Raw genomic sequence first — 15,519 nt, 5'->3', positions numbered from 1 at the left:
GGAGTTTATATGTTAGCACCAGCCTCTGTCCCGCACCAGCTTTGTAGGTGTAGAAGCACTTAGAAGGGAAATGAAGAAACAACCTTTAAAGCCGTGAAGGTAGAGGAGAATTTAAAGAAGGCTAGCGGGGCAGTGAGGGAGAGGCTGGCAGCCAGGGAGTTAATAGATCCTGAGGAATCATCAGAGATCACCAGGACCCCAACTGTAAATGGGATATGCTGTAATAACAACAATAATAATAATAATGGTATTTGTTAAGTGCTTACTCTGTGCCAAGCACCGTTCTAAGCGCTGGGGTATATACAAGGTTATCAGGTTGTCCCACGTGGGGCTTCCAGTCTTAATCCCCATTATACAGATGAGTTAACTAAGGACCAGAGAAGTGAAGTGACTTGCCCAAAGTCACACAGCTGACAAGTGGCAGAGCCGGCATTCAGACCCACGACCTCGGACTCTCAAGCCCATGCTCTTCCCACCAAGCCACGCTGCTTCCCTCCTCTCTGTACTGCCCAGAGGACAGTGGGTCGCTGGATTTGGAGGAGAAAAGGACTAAAAGTGGGTAATTTGGGTAAAAGTAGATATAATAATAAATAATGATAACTGTGGTATTTGTTAAGCGTTTACTATGTGCCAGGCATTGTACTAAGTTCTGGGGTAGATACAAGCTAATTGGATTAGACATAGTCCCTGTCCCACACAGGGCTCACAGTCTTAACCCCCATTTTACAGATGAGGCAACTGTCACAGAAAAGTTAAGTGACTTGCCCAAGGACACACAGCAGACAAGTGGTGGAGCGGCATTTTACATATGAGCTAAGTGAACCCAGGTACTTCTGACCACCAAGCCCTTACTCTATCCACTAGGCCATACTGTCCGCACTTGGTTCAGGTAAATATCCCTTATGAGAAACATTGGTTCCAACTCATAACTTTAGGTACCTTTTTTTAATAATAATAATAATGATGATGGCATTTGTTAAGCGCTTACTATGTACCAAACACTGTTCTAAGCGCTGGGAGGGATACAAGGTAATCAGGTTGTCCCACATGGGGCTCACAGTCTTCATCCCCATTTTCCAGATGAGGTAACCGAGGCACAGAGAAGTGAAGTGACTTGCCCAAAGTCACCCAGCTGACAAGTGGCGGAGCCAGGATTAGAGTCCACTCCCAAGCCTGGGATCTTTCCACTCAGCCACGCTGCTTCTCAAGAAGCTTTTTAGCAACCAGTCTCACCCCAATAGTTGGAACTTTATGTAGGATCTTCTAGTCCTAGTCCTTTAATATGCCACTCGCACTCCTCTTTCCTGCCCTCTGAAAAACAAACTAAAGAAATACAGCCCTTTAAAGTTGTTCCAAATATTTCCCACCACAATTATCTGCCATAATGATTCTTGCTATTGACAGGCAATGAGATCTTGTGCACTAGCTCTACTGTACTTCACCAAGCACTCTATAAATTCCATTGATTGATTGATTTAAAGTGGCTCCTACTTAAATGTTTTGCAATCTACCAAAGGAATTCTGAGACCTTTCGAAGACCATCTCTTATTAACCTCACCATAGAAATAGGCATTCTCCCTTTAATTCTCTGATACTAAAAAACAAAACTCAAATTCTATGAGAAGCAGCACTACGTAATGGATGGAGCTTGGGCCTGGGAGTCAGAAGGCCATGGGTTCTAATCCCGAGTCAGCCACTTGTCTGCTGTGTGACCTTGAGCAGGTCACTTCACTTTTCTATGCCTCAGTTTCCTCATCTGTAAAATGGGGATTGAGACTGTGAGCCCTACGTGGGACTGGGATTATGTCCAACGTGAATTGCTTGTATCCACCCCAGTGGTTAGTAAAGTGCCTTGGCACATTGTAAGCGCTTAACAAATACCATGATTATTATTATTATATATTCTTATACTCTACTATTTCCCCTATATATAATTTAATGTCTGTCTCCCCCCTACACTGTTAGCTCCTTGTTGACATGGATTATGGGAGCAGCGTTGCCTAGTGGATAGAGTCCAGATCTGGGAGTCAGAGGGACCTGGATTCTAATCCCAGGTCTGTCACTTGTCTGCTGTGTGACCTTGGGCAAGTCACTTAACTTCTATGTGCTTCAGTTACATCATCTGTAAAATGGGGATATGCTTCAGTTACCTCATCTGTAAAATACACACTGGGAGCCCTAAGTGGGCTAGGGACTATGTCTAACCCAATTACCTTGTATCTACCCCAGCATTTAGAACAGTGCCTGGCACATAGTAAACGCGAAACAAATACCATTATTAATATTATTACATCTGCCAACTCTATTGTATTTTTCCAAGCAATTACTCATTGCTTTGCCCAGAATAAGCACTTTTTAAATACGACTGATTTTTTCATTGATGATTGCATTCTTCAATGTATAAAGTTCTGGCTGGTATTTTAGCCCCATGAACAAAGGAGATGATGGGATTTTCCTGATTTTGTAGACAGAATTCTTGCAATGCTTTCTTCTCTATCTCTCTCTGAGAATGACAGACTTTTTCTACCATCTCAATCAAGCATAATACTCCCTCTTCTCTAGCTCATAAGGATAAGAATGCTTATGATAGTGCTTATAAATTGATTTAAACGCTTCTACAGATCGGTGCTGTCTTAATGCAACTCTGAAATAGTAGTAGTTGGAACTTATTTTAAATATGGGGATCATTTTACCCTTTATGCCTGAATGGCTAGGGGTGTTGAAGAATCTTTTTTTTTTTAAAAAAAAAAAGAGGCCTCAGGGAAGGTCAGAGAAGCAGACACAATCATTCATCTTAAAAGACTTCGGGGGACATTTTAATAACTACCTGTGGCAGGATGTGTCTCATATTCATTAAAGAATTCCCAGGGCAGATTTTGCCTTCTCATTCATACTCACAAATATACAAAATGGAGGCTTCCCATCAAATATCGTGTGAGTAGTTGCATTTAAACACCAGCTGTCCTATCATTCCATTCATTATCACAGATAGCAACAGACGAGATAAAAGCTTATAGAACTACAGTGATTAATTTTTTAAAAACTGCATTAAAGAAAGACAGTTGGTAGTTATCATTAGTACATGTTTGTTTTAGAAATGCTTAGCAGTGAATATACAACATTCAAATCTGTTCTATCCTTAATTAGTGGAATTTCCATTTTTTAAAAATCCCTCAGTTTAACCCTTCAAAGTGGAAAGAACTGATGAATCACTTCATTTCAGGATAAACGAAAGACGCTATTTAACGGTGCATGACTAATCTAGGGAAGAAAAAGAAATTTAACTTTAAGCAGACAGAGAGAATCATCTGAACAGGGTCTGACTGCATTTGCCTACTGCCACACACAAATACCTGCGATTTAACTGACAACGCTAATCCTGGATTCGGAGTGTGGCTAAGAATGAGTACTTTATTCCATACCTGAAAGAAAACATGTCAGAGGTGGGTGGAATGGAATGGTGAGAGGGGAAGGGAGTTGAGACCAGAACCAGGGAGGCAGAGAGAAGGAAGCCTTAGATGGGGGTAAATGGTATGAAGAATGGTTCTGTTTCAAATCTTCAAAAGCAGGGGAGGAGTTTAGTCGAGAAAGTGGAGGGAAATGGGACCCAAGTGGGTCACAGGAAGGGAAGTGGGTAGCGAGAGAGAGAATCCAGATACCACTCAGCTTTGCTTTCCATCCACTGTCTGCTTGTCCCGGCTTCCCACCTGCCTGTCCCAGGGGTGCCCAAGTCCTGCTCTGTGTTTCCCACTCGCATTCTGACACTCACTTTCCCCAACTGTCAAAAGGATATGCTCCACTATCAAGGGGGAAGTGGGCCACTATTGGGGGGGGTGAAGTGGGGCAGGCCAGGAAAGGGAATTCCCACACAGGTAATCTCCCAGGGGCTGTTTTCGAAAGCCGATGAGTTCTTCCCCAAACCAGCTTCCCAACCTTCCACTTTGGGGAAGACTGGAGTGGGAGAAAAGGTGAGGGCTATTAGACATCCCATTACCTCATCAAAGGGTCTGGATGGATCTGTCTGGGTGGTGAGGGGCAGAGGCGGTTATATCATCTTCCCCAGTTAATAATAATAATTGTCATATTTGTTAAGAGCTTACTGTGTGCCAGGCACTGTACTAAACACTATGATGGATATAGGCAAATCTGGTTGGACAGTCCCTGTCCCACCTGGGGCTCACCATTTCAATCTCCATTTTACAGATGAGGCAAGTGAGGCACAGAGAACTGAAGAGACTTGCCCAAGGTCACACAGCAGACAATTGGTGGAGCGGGGATTAGAAGCCTTGACTTTCTGATTCCCAGGCCCGTGCTCTATCCACTATGCCATGCTGTTCTGGGCCAAGGATGAGCAGCTTCTTCAAAATGTCACTTGAGACAGAGCAGCTGATTTTTTTCATAAATAAAGAAAATGTGGGAAGAAAGAGCTGTCCCAGAAGAGAGAAGTCCAAAACCACAGAGCACGTGTGATCTCTCAACAGGTAAACCCTAAAATTTTTGCAGGGCTGAGCCCGAGGCATTCTGACATAGAACAGTATGAATTTAAATAGATAACCCCACCAAGACAAGTAGGTTATTGGGGGGGGGGGGGGGGCGGTGTTTTTCTAAAATACTTAATCAAATATATTGCTTTTAAAACCTTAATTTCTCAACAGGGCTGAAAGTACCTTACACAAACTTTATACCATCCCTACAATGGCTCTGGAACATAGGCAGGGTGTAAAGAGTATTTTATTCACTTAGCCAAATTAAGAAACTAAGGTGCAGGGAAGTTAAATTGCCTTCTAAACAGCAAGTTAATGGCAGTTTGAGGAATACAACTAATATTAACTGTACATTAGTTTTCAGATGAAGTAGCAGGAAGTGAAGTGGCTTGCCCAGGGTCCCAAAGCGGACAAGCAATGGAACCGGGATTAGAACCCACGATCTTTTGGGTCCCAGGCCCGGGCTCGATCCACTGTGCCATGCTGCTTCTCTTGTACTCTCTTGAGCACTTAGTACTAGTGTTCTGCCCACAGTGAGCACTCAATAAATACCAATGATTGATTGATTAGATGATTCCTAGAGTAGTGCTGCCATCCCTAGTTCAGAAAGCTCCTAAAACTGTCCTAATAAATCCAGAAGGTGATTTCAAGAAGCAGAGTGGCCTAAGTGGAAAGAACACAGGCTTGGGAATCGGAGAACCTGGTGTTCTAAGCTCCACCACTTGCCTACTGTGTGATTTCTAGCAAGTCACTTAACTTCTCTGTGTCTCAGTTCCCTCACCGGCAAAATGAGAATTGAATACCTGTTGTCCCTCTTACTTAGACTGTGAGCCCCATATGGGGCCTGATTATCTTGTACCTAACTCAGTAAATGTTTGGCACATAGTACATGTTTAACAAATAAAACAATTACTATAATTATTATTATTACTGACTATAGTTCATAGCAATTACAATTTTCAGTTCAGAGATATTGTTTTCTATTTCTTAAAGTACCTGGATATGCCATAAAGATTATTTATTCATTTACTCCTGACCTACTCTGCTTAGACTACAAGATCTGATAAGATCATAGATCAAAACTGTACAATGGTATTTATCAAGCACCAACTGAAAAGCAGCGTGGCTTAGTGGAAAGAGTGTGGGCTTGGGAGTCAGAGGACTTAGGTTCTAATCCAGGCTCTGCCACTTGTCTACTGTGTGACCTTGGGCAAACCACTTAACTTCTCTGTGCCTCAGTTACTTCATCTGTGAAATGGGGATTACAACTGTGAGCCCCACATGGGACAACCCGATTACCTTGTATCTACCCCAATGCTTACAACAGTGCTCTGCACATAGTAAGCGCTTAACAAATACCATAATTATTATTATTATTGTTCTCTGTGCCTCAATCACCTCATCTGCAAAATGGGGATTAAGACTGAGCCGCATGTGAGACAACCTGATTACCTTGTATCTACCCCAGCGCTTAGAACAGTGCTTGGTACATAGTAAGCATTTAACAAGCACCATAATTATTATTATTATTATTATTATTCTCTGTGCCTCAATCACTTCAGCTGCAAAACGAGGATTAAGACTATGAGCCCCACGTGGGACAACCCGATTACCCCGTATCTACCCTGGAGCTTAGAACAGTGCTTGTCACATGTAAGCGCTTAACAAATACCATAATTATAATTATAATATGCCAGTCAAGAGTAGATAGAAATCAAAGGAATAACCAAAATAAATTAAAAAGCTAAAAACTCAATAATTTTACGCAAATTATCTCTGAATGAAAAGGTTCTGCGGGGGGGCTGCAAAGACCCTTGGGGATCACTCAGTGCCTATTCATTCAATAGTATTTATTGAGCGCTTACTATGTGCAGAGCACTGTACTAAGTGCTTGGAATGTACAATTCGGCAACAATGAAGTCTGATCAGTTTCCCATGGGGCCATACAAACCACTGCCAAGGGGTAGTGACCTGTGCTCTGGGAAAGTCAAAGAAGAGCAAAATGGATCCATGGATCTTCTTCTGTACTGTGTCGGACCCTCTCAAGCACTTAGAACAGTGCTCTGCACTCAGTTAGCACTCAATATATACAATTCATTCATGACTGGAGTGTCTCCCCTAGGAAAAATTCATGAAAGGTGTTTTTCCACAGACAAACTTAAACCTGTGCAACCTGTGTCCAACCTGAATATCTTGTATCTACCCAGCACGCAGTGCAGGGCTTGGCATATAGTAAGCGCTTTATACAATAATAATTATTATTATTACTATTATTATTCCCCTCTCAGGGTCATACCTGGAGAGTTTCCGGTACTCTACCAGTCTCGGCTACGGAACAGAGATTCAAGCAGAGGCCTAACCATTCCATTCCTAGCTTGGGCAGTGGCTAGCGAGTGGAAGGCAATCTGCTACAGGTCAACACTTCCCTGTGCTGGGCATCAGCGACAGCGAAGAGAGTTGAGGGCCAAGGTTACGGGTATGTGAGACAAGAAGGATGGAAGCAGCATGGCTCAGTGCCAAGAGCCTGGGCTTGGGAGTCAGAGGTCATGGGTTCGAATCCTGACTCTGTCACATGTCAGCTGTGTGACTCTGGGCAAGTCACTTAACTTCTCTGTGCCTCAGTGACCTCATCTGTAAAATGGGGATTAAATGTGAGCCTCACGTGGGACAACCTGATTACCCTGTATTCTCCCCCAATTACACTGTAAGCCCGTCAAACGGCAGGGACTGTCTCTATCTGTTGCCAACATGTTCATTCCAAGCGCTTAGTACAGTGCTCTGCACATAGTAAGCGCTCAATAAATACTATTGAATGAATATTTCAGTGATGGGAAAGTCGAGGGGAGGGCAGAGTTTGGGTGGGTACATAAGGAGTTCTGTTTTGGACATGTTAAGTTTGAGGAGACAGGAGGACATCCAAGTAGAGATGTCTTCAAGGCAGGAGGAAATGCGAGACCGCAGAGAGGGAGATAGATGAGGGCTGGAGATGTAGATTTGGGTATCATCCGTGATAATACCCAAATTAGAGAAGCAGCGTGGCTCATTGGAAAGAGCACGGGCTTTGGAGTCAGGGCTCATGAGTTCGAATCCCAGCTCTGCCACTTGTCAGCTGTGTGACTGTGGGCAAGTCACTTAACTTCTCTGTGCCTCAGTTCCCTCATCTGTAAAATGGGGATTAAGACTGTGAGCCCCACGTGGGACAACCTGATTCCCCTGTGTCTACCCCAGCGCTTAGAACAGTGCTCGGCACATAGTAAGCGCTTAACAAATACCAACATTATTATTATTATTAACATTATTAGAAGTGGTAGTTTGAAGCCGTGAGGGCGAATGAGTTCTCCAAGGGAGTGGGTATAGATGGAGAATAGAAGGGGACCCAGAACTGAACCTTGAGGGACTGAGAATGAATGGCCAGAGAGATAACAGGAGAGCGAGGAGAGGACAGTGTCAGTGAAGCCAAGGTTGGATACGGTTTTCAAGAGAAAGAGGTGGTCGTATGAATGTGGATGCAAATAAAATGTTGGTATTAGTTAAGTGCTTACTATGTGCCCAGCACTGCTCTAAGCGCTGGGGTAGCTACAGGGTAATCAGGTTGTCCCATCTGAGGCTCACAGTTAATCTCCATTTTACAGATGAGGTAACTGAGGCACAGAGAAATTAAGTGACTTGCCCACAGTCACACAGATGACAAGTGGCAGAGCCGGGAATCGAACCCATGACCTCTGACTCCTAAGCCCAGGCTCTTTCCACTGAGCCACGCTGCTTCCCTAACACAAAAATACACTCAAACACAGTTGTATCCCATAAGGATTGTTCGGAGACTGAAATGATTTAACATGCACACATTAAGTCAAGCAGCATGGCTCATGGAAAGAGCCCGGGCTTGGGAGTCAGAAGTCACGGGTTCTAATCCCGGCTCCACTGCTGCGTGACTTTGGGCAAGTCACTTAACTTCTCGGTGCCTCAGTGACCTCATCTGTAAAATGGGGATGAAGACTGTGAGCCCCACGTGAGCCAACCCGATCCCCTAGTATCCCCCCCAGTGCTTAGAACAGTGCTCGGCACATAGTAAGCGCTTAACAAATACCACAAAGATCCCGGGCTTGGGAGTCAAAGGTCATGGGTTCTAACCTCGGCTCTGTCACTTGCCAGTTGTGTGACTTTGGGCAAGGCACTTCACTTCTCTGTGCCTCATCTGTAAAATGGAAATTAAGACTGTGAGCCCCACGTGGGACAACCTGATCACTTTGTATTCCCCCACCCCCAGAGCTTAGAATAGTGCTTTGCACACAGTAAGCGCTCAACAAAATCTATTATTAGAATGGTAAGCAGCGTGGCTCAGTGGAAAGGGCACGGGTTTAGGAGTCAGAGGTCATGGGTTCTAATCCCGGCTCTGCCACCTGTCAGTTGTGTGACTTTGGGCAAGTCACTTAACTTCTCGGTGTCTCAGTTACCGCATCTGTAAAATGGGGATGAAGACTGTGAGCCTCACGTGGGACAACCTGATGATCCTGTATCTCCCCCAGCGCTTAGAATAGTGCTTGGCACATAGTAAGCGCTTAACAAATACCAACATTATTATTATTATTATTATTTCTAAGAGCTCAATAAATACGATTGAATGAATTGTTTTGGTCAATATCATGGATACAGATTATAATTGTTCAAGTAATAATATCAATGGTATTTGTTAAATGCTTAGTCTGTGCCAAGACCATATTATGTGTTGGAGTAGATTTAGAGAATCAGGTCAGACACATGGCCTATCCCACATGGGACGTACAGTCTAAGTGGGAGGGAGAACAAGTACAGAGTCTCTATTTTATAGATGAGGAAACTGAGCACAGAAGAGTTGTAGACTTGTCTCTGGTCAAACAGCAGGCAAGTGGCAGAGCCAGGATTAAAACTCAGATATGAGAAGCAGCATGACCTAGTGGCAGGAGCCCAGGCTTGGGAGTCAGAGGTCATGGGTTCTAATCCCGTCTCTGCCACTTGCCTGCTGTGTGACCTAGGGCAAGTCACTTAGCTTCTTTGTGCCTCAGTTACCTCAACTGTAAAATGGGGATTGAGCCTGTGAGCCCCACATGGGACAATCTGATCACCTTATATCTACCCCAGCACTTAGAACAGTGCTTGGCACATAGTAAATGCTTAACAAATACCTTAATCATTATTATTATTATTATCCTCTGACTCCCAAGCCCATGCTGTTTCCCTTAGGCCTTGCTGTTTCTCCCATTATCACTTCAGACAACACTGACACAAGGCCTACACGAGCAATTCTTCCGATGATTCGGATCAAAAAATACAACTATTCATTCATTCAATTCATTTGATCGTATTTATTAAGCGCTTACTGTGTGCAGAGCACTGTACTAAGCACTTGGAAAGTACAATTCAGCAACAAATAGAGACAATCCCTGCCCAACAACGGGCTCACAGTCTAGAAGTCGAGAACTAGTCCTTAATCGTTGAAAAACAACACGAGAAAGTGAGTTTTCTTTAGGCTGAAATTCCTCAAGAACTGCTTTAATAATACTCTTCACTTGGAATACGCAAACATAGACCACGATGGGCCGTGTTACAGACACGGTCACACACTGGGACAGATTTGGGAAAGCAGACTGCAAAGTCCTAAACTCAGTGGTGCTTTCATCTGGTCATGCCTGTTCTGTTTCCAAGCATTTTCTCACCATATGGTCACATTATGTCAAAAATGCTGAATTTGAAATCAATCAATGGCACTTATTGAACGTTCTTAAGAAAAAGGATTGTGCACTCGCTCTCTCTCTCTCACACACATGTACACACACACATATTTTCCTAAAAAGGTCCATTGGGCAGACAAATAATGAAAGCTAATACTGGAGGACTGAAAGAGATTCAACACCAATAGTGGATCAGGACAGTCTCAGGACGGATGGTTGGAAAGTTAATTCGTAAACAGAGGAAGCAATAGTTGAAGAGTATTTTTAAAAACTGGAAGTATTTACATCAACAGAACCTGGGGACTCAGGGAATGGGTGAGTCTATTGCAGAATGATTAGTTAGTAGTTTTGAGAACAGAAGAAAAGATATGAAAAGGGTAAATGCTGTGGCCAAAGTGAGGTGGGGAATTCTGGTAAATGCAGAACCGTCCTCACAAACCAGTGGCAGCCCATTCACCTGCGCATCAAACACAAACTCCTTTATGATGGGATTTAAGGCATCAGCAGTCCCCAACCTCACCTCGTTGATCACCTAATACTACCCGACACATACACTCCGCTCCGCTAACATCAACTAACTCCCTGTATTTCAATCTCATCTATCCCACCACCGATCCCTTGCCCACATCCTCCTTTGGACCGAGAACACCCTCCCCTTCATATCAACTCTACCACTCTCCCCACCATCAAATCCTCTGAAAATCACATCTTCTCCAAGAGGTCTTGCCAGATTTAGCCCTATCCACCCCCCGCCCCCGCAAAGACTATCAACTTGGCTTTTGAAGTTGAGCATTTTGATACTCACCCATCTCCACAATCCATATATAAATAATAATGTTGGTATTTGTTAAGCGCTTACTATGTGCAGAGCACTGTTCTAAGTGCGGGGGTAGATACGGGGTAATCAGGTTGTCCCACGTGAGGCTCACAGTTAATCCCCATTTTACAGATGAGATAACTGAGGCACAGAGAAGTTAAGTGACTTGCCCACAGTCACACAGCTGACAAGTGGCAGAGTCGGGATTCAAACACATGACCTCTGACTCCCATGCCCGGGCACTTTACACTGAGCCACACTATTTTCCCTCTCCCTAATCTATTTTACTGTCTGCCTCCCCTTGTAGACTGTAAGCTCCTGCTGGGCAGGGATTGAATCTACCAACTGTGTTTTATTGTCTTTTCCCAGGCTCATAATACAGTGCTCTGCACACAGCAATCGCTCAATAAATATCACTGATTGACTGATTATCACCTTAACACTGATCGATACCTAGTAAGATGGACTTCTATCTATTGTGTGCGTAACCGTATAAAGTGCTAGGTGGAGTACATTAGATTTAGCAGACGTGATCCCTGTCCTCCAAGAGATTGTAATATAGTGTGAAGATAAAAAACTAAAGTAAATGAGAGAGGATAAATCAGTTACGTATATGATACATTACCCCTCTCAGGGTTGCACCTGTGGAGTTTCCAGTCCTCTACCAGTCGCGGCTATGGGTGGGAGAGTCAAGCAGAGGCTACGCACTCTATTCCTAGCTCAGGCAGTGGCTAGGAGTGGAAGGCAATCTGCTACAAGTCAAAACTCACTCGTGCTGGGCAGCAGCAGCATAGGAGAGAGTCGAAGGCAGAGACTCGATTTTACTGAGCGGAAGGCGGCAATGGTAAATCACTTCCTTATTTTTACCAAGAAAGCTCTATGGATACACCACCAGAACGAATCCAGGTAGAGAACGGGGTGTTCTGGGAGAGATGTGTCCATGGTGTGTCTATGGGTTGGAAACGACTCGACAGCATAAGACAAGATGATCCACGAACATTAAATGCTGCATGAGGTGGTAAGTGCTTAAGTGGCACAAAAGGGCTGATGAAGTAGTAGGGATATACAAAATGGAGAGATTAGGAATTAATTGGGGAAGACCTCTTGGAGGAAATGCTCCTCCAAGAGAAGAAGCGTGGCTCAGTGGAAAGAATTCATGGGTTCTAATCCCGGCTGTGCTGCTTGCCAGCTGTGTGACTCTGGGCAAGTCACCTAACTTCTCTGTGCCTCAGATACCTCATCCATAAAATGGGGATTATTCATTCATTCAATAGTATTTATTAAGCGCTTACTATGTGCAGAGCACTGTACTAAACGCTTGGAATGAACAAGTCGGCAACAGATAGAGACAGTCCCTGCCCTTTGACGGGCTTACAGTCTAATCGGGGGAGACGGACAGACAAGAACAATGGCAATAAATAGAGTCAAGGGGAAGAACATCTCGTAGAAACAATGGCAACTAAATAGAATCAAGGTGATGTACATTTCATTAACAAAATAAATAGGGTAATGAAACTATATACAGTTGAGCAGATGAGTACAGTGCTGAGGGGATGGGAAGGGAGAGGGGGAGGAGCAGAGGGAAATGGGGGGAAAAGAGGGTTAAGCTGCGGAGAGGTGAAGGGGGGGCAGTAGAGGGAGAAGGGGAGCTCAGTCTGGGAAGGCCTCTTGTAGGAGGTGAGTTTTAAGTAGGATTTTGAAGAGGGGAAGAGAATCAGTTTGGCGGAGGTGAGGAGGGAGGGCGTTCCGGGACCGTGGGAGGACGTGGCCCAGGGGTCGACGGCGGGACGGGCGAGACCGGGGAACGGTGAGGAGGTGGGCGGCAGAGGAGCGGAGCATGCGGGGTGGGCGGTAGAAAGAGAGAAGGGAGGAGAGGTAGGAAGGGGCAAGGTGATGGAGAGCCTTGAAGCCTAGAGTGAGGAGTTTTTGTTTGGAGCAGAGGTCGATAGGCAACCACTGGAGGTGTTTAAGAAGGGAAGTGACATGCCCAGATCATTTCTGCAGGAAGATGAGCCGGGCAGCGGAGTGAAGAATAGACCGGAGCGGGGCGAGAGAGGAGGAAGGGAGGTCAGAGAGAAGGCTGACACAGTAGTCTAGCCGGGATATAACGAGAGCCCGTAATAGTAAGGTAGCCGTTTGGGTGGAGAGGAAAGGGCGGATCTTGGCGATATTGTAGAGGTGAAACCGGCAGGTCTTGGTAACGGATAGGATGTGCGGGGTGAATGAGAGAGACGAGTCAGGGATGACACCGAGATTGCGGGCCCGAGAGACGGGAAGGATGGTCGTGCCATCCACGGTGATAGGGAAGTCTGGGAGAGGACCGGGCTTGGGAAGGAAGATGAGGAGCTCAGTCTTGCTCATGATTAAAACTGTGAGCCCCACATGGGACAATCTGGTCACCCTGTATCCCCCAGTGCTTAGAACAGTGCTTTGCACATAGTAAGCACTTTACAAATACCACCATCATTACTACTACTTTAATGCTGTTTCAAAGATGTAATTTTCAGCAGATGGCGAGACGGGTGGTCTGACGGATGTGAAGGGAGCTCCACGCAAGAGGCAGGCTGTGAGCAAGAGGACTGTCATAAGAGAGATGAGAATTCATTCAATGATATTTATTGAGCGCTTACTGTGTACAGAGCACTGTACTAAGGGTTTGGAATGAACAGTTCACCAAGAGATAGAGACCATCCCTGCCCAACAACGGGCTCACAGTCTAAATGGGGGAGATAGACAGCAAAACAAAATAAATAGTCAGGCATCAATACCATCAAAATAAATGGAATCATAGATGTCTACACATCATTAATAAAATAAATAAAGAAATAATATATACAAATATACACAAGAGCTGAGGGGAGGGGTAGGGGGTAGAGCAGAGGGAGGGAGTAGGGGAAATGGGGAGGGGAGGAGGGGCAGAGGGAAAATGAGAATGAGGCACAGTGAGTAGTTAGCTTGTAATACAAAGCATGCAAGCCAATGTGGGGTGGGTAAGAGAGAAGTAGTGTGGCCTGGAGGGCAGAGCATGGGCCTGGGAATCAGAGGGACTTGGGTTCTAATCCTGACTCCACCACTGGTTTGCTGGGTGATCTTGGAAAAGTAACTTCACTTTTCTGGGCCTCAGGTACCTTGACCCACATACAGAACAGGGACTGTGTCCAACCTAACAAATTTGTATTCTAGCCCAGTGCTTAGTACAGTGCCTGGCATGTAGTAAGCACTAAGGAAATACCACAATTATTATTATTATTGTTATTATTATAAGAGTGGATAAGTAAGAGAGTGAGCTGGTAAGCACCTTAAATTTAGCCAAATATCGGGACTTTCTGCTGGATTGGAGTAGGGAGTACATTTTTTAAAATGGATTCAGGTAGCAGAGTTAAGTATGGACTGGACAAACTGAGGCAAGAAAATCAGGCAGAAGGGCTGATGTGGTAGTAAAACCAAGATACAAGTGCCTGGAGTAGTGTGGTGGCTGTTTGGATTGAGAGGAAGGGTAAGATCGTGGAACAAATTATCCAACAATTAATTTTACAAACCTAAAGAGAAGCATGAGATGCAACCTGACACTGGAATTATCAAAACTAATTTGGGATGAAGACTCATTTCCATAATTGAAAATTGGGTGGGCCTCAAAAGACCGGCATAAAAACCCATTTAGGAAGGCAACCTCTGTCCAGATAACTGGATGATTACTGACCAATGTTTCTGGTTAATTAAAATTGTCAGAATTATTATCCCTGAGCAGGGACAATAACTTCATTGGGGTAATGGATGCCCACAAGGGATTGGCATCAAGGAGACCAAAGTCATTAGCTTTACCCAATAGCTTTTTGGGCAAATCCTGTACCTACTAATGTTAAGCACTCTACTTAGCTCTTGGGAAAGAACGGTATCACAACCTAATATAGACAGACAAAAATGATTTCGATAGTGAAAGCCACAAGAAGAGCAAGTAGAAGCAAAATGCAGTACAAAAACATCAGCCTGCCACATAGTAAGTGCTTAACAAATACCAACATCCCTTATTATTATCAGGAGTGTAATATCCCCATGAGGGACACGGTCTGTGTCCACCCTAATAAGCACATATCTACCCCGGCACTTAGTACAATGCCTGGCACATACTATTGGAAAGAGCACAGACTGGGGAGCCAGAGGACGTGCGTTCTAATCCAGGCTCCTCTACTTGTCTACTGTGTGACCTTGGGCAAACTACTTAACTTCCCTGTGCCTCAGTCACCTCATCTGCAAAATGGAGATTAAGACTGTGAGCTCCACGTGGGACAATCTGATTACCTTGTATCTTCCCCAGCGCTTAGAACAGTGCATGGCACATAGTAAGCACTTAAATACCATAATTATTATTATTATTATTAACAAATACTATTTTAAAAAGCTGACCTAGTAAATGAAAGTACAAAGAATGTACAAATAAAAGTAGACATATGAACACAGATGAGTAGACAAACATACAAAGAGGCTGAGGATAAGATTAAAATATTTACCA

General features: G+C 44.3%; 1 protein-coding gene and 1 non-coding gene across 2 annotated transcripts in view; one reads left to right on the top strand and one right to left on the bottom strand.

Moving 5' to 3' along the window:
* Positions 1 to 15,519, bottom strand: part of RSRC1 (arginine and serine rich coiled-coil 1) — a 382,357-nt gene that overhangs the window by 316,321 nt on the left and 50,517 nt on the right. The gene's annotated exons all lie outside the window — the stretch shown is intronic.
* LOC114816476 lies at positions 6,763 to 6,900 on the top strand. The gene has a single exon (XR_003764257.1). It is a non-coding gene; the product is annotated as a small nucleolar RNA SNORA7 (small nucleolar RNA).

Source organism: Ornithorhynchus anatinus, chromosome 1 (assembly GCF_004115215.2).
Source record: "Ornithorhynchus anatinus isolate Pmale09 chromosome 1, mOrnAna1.pri.v4, whole genome shotgun sequence".
In the NCBI taxonomy this organism is placed as follows: Eukaryota; Metazoa; Chordata; class Mammalia; order Monotremata; family Ornithorhynchidae; genus Ornithorhynchus; species Ornithorhynchus anatinus.
The sequence above is the reverse complement of the archived record's forward strand: the minus strand, read 5'-3'. Positions and strand labels throughout refer to the sequence as shown.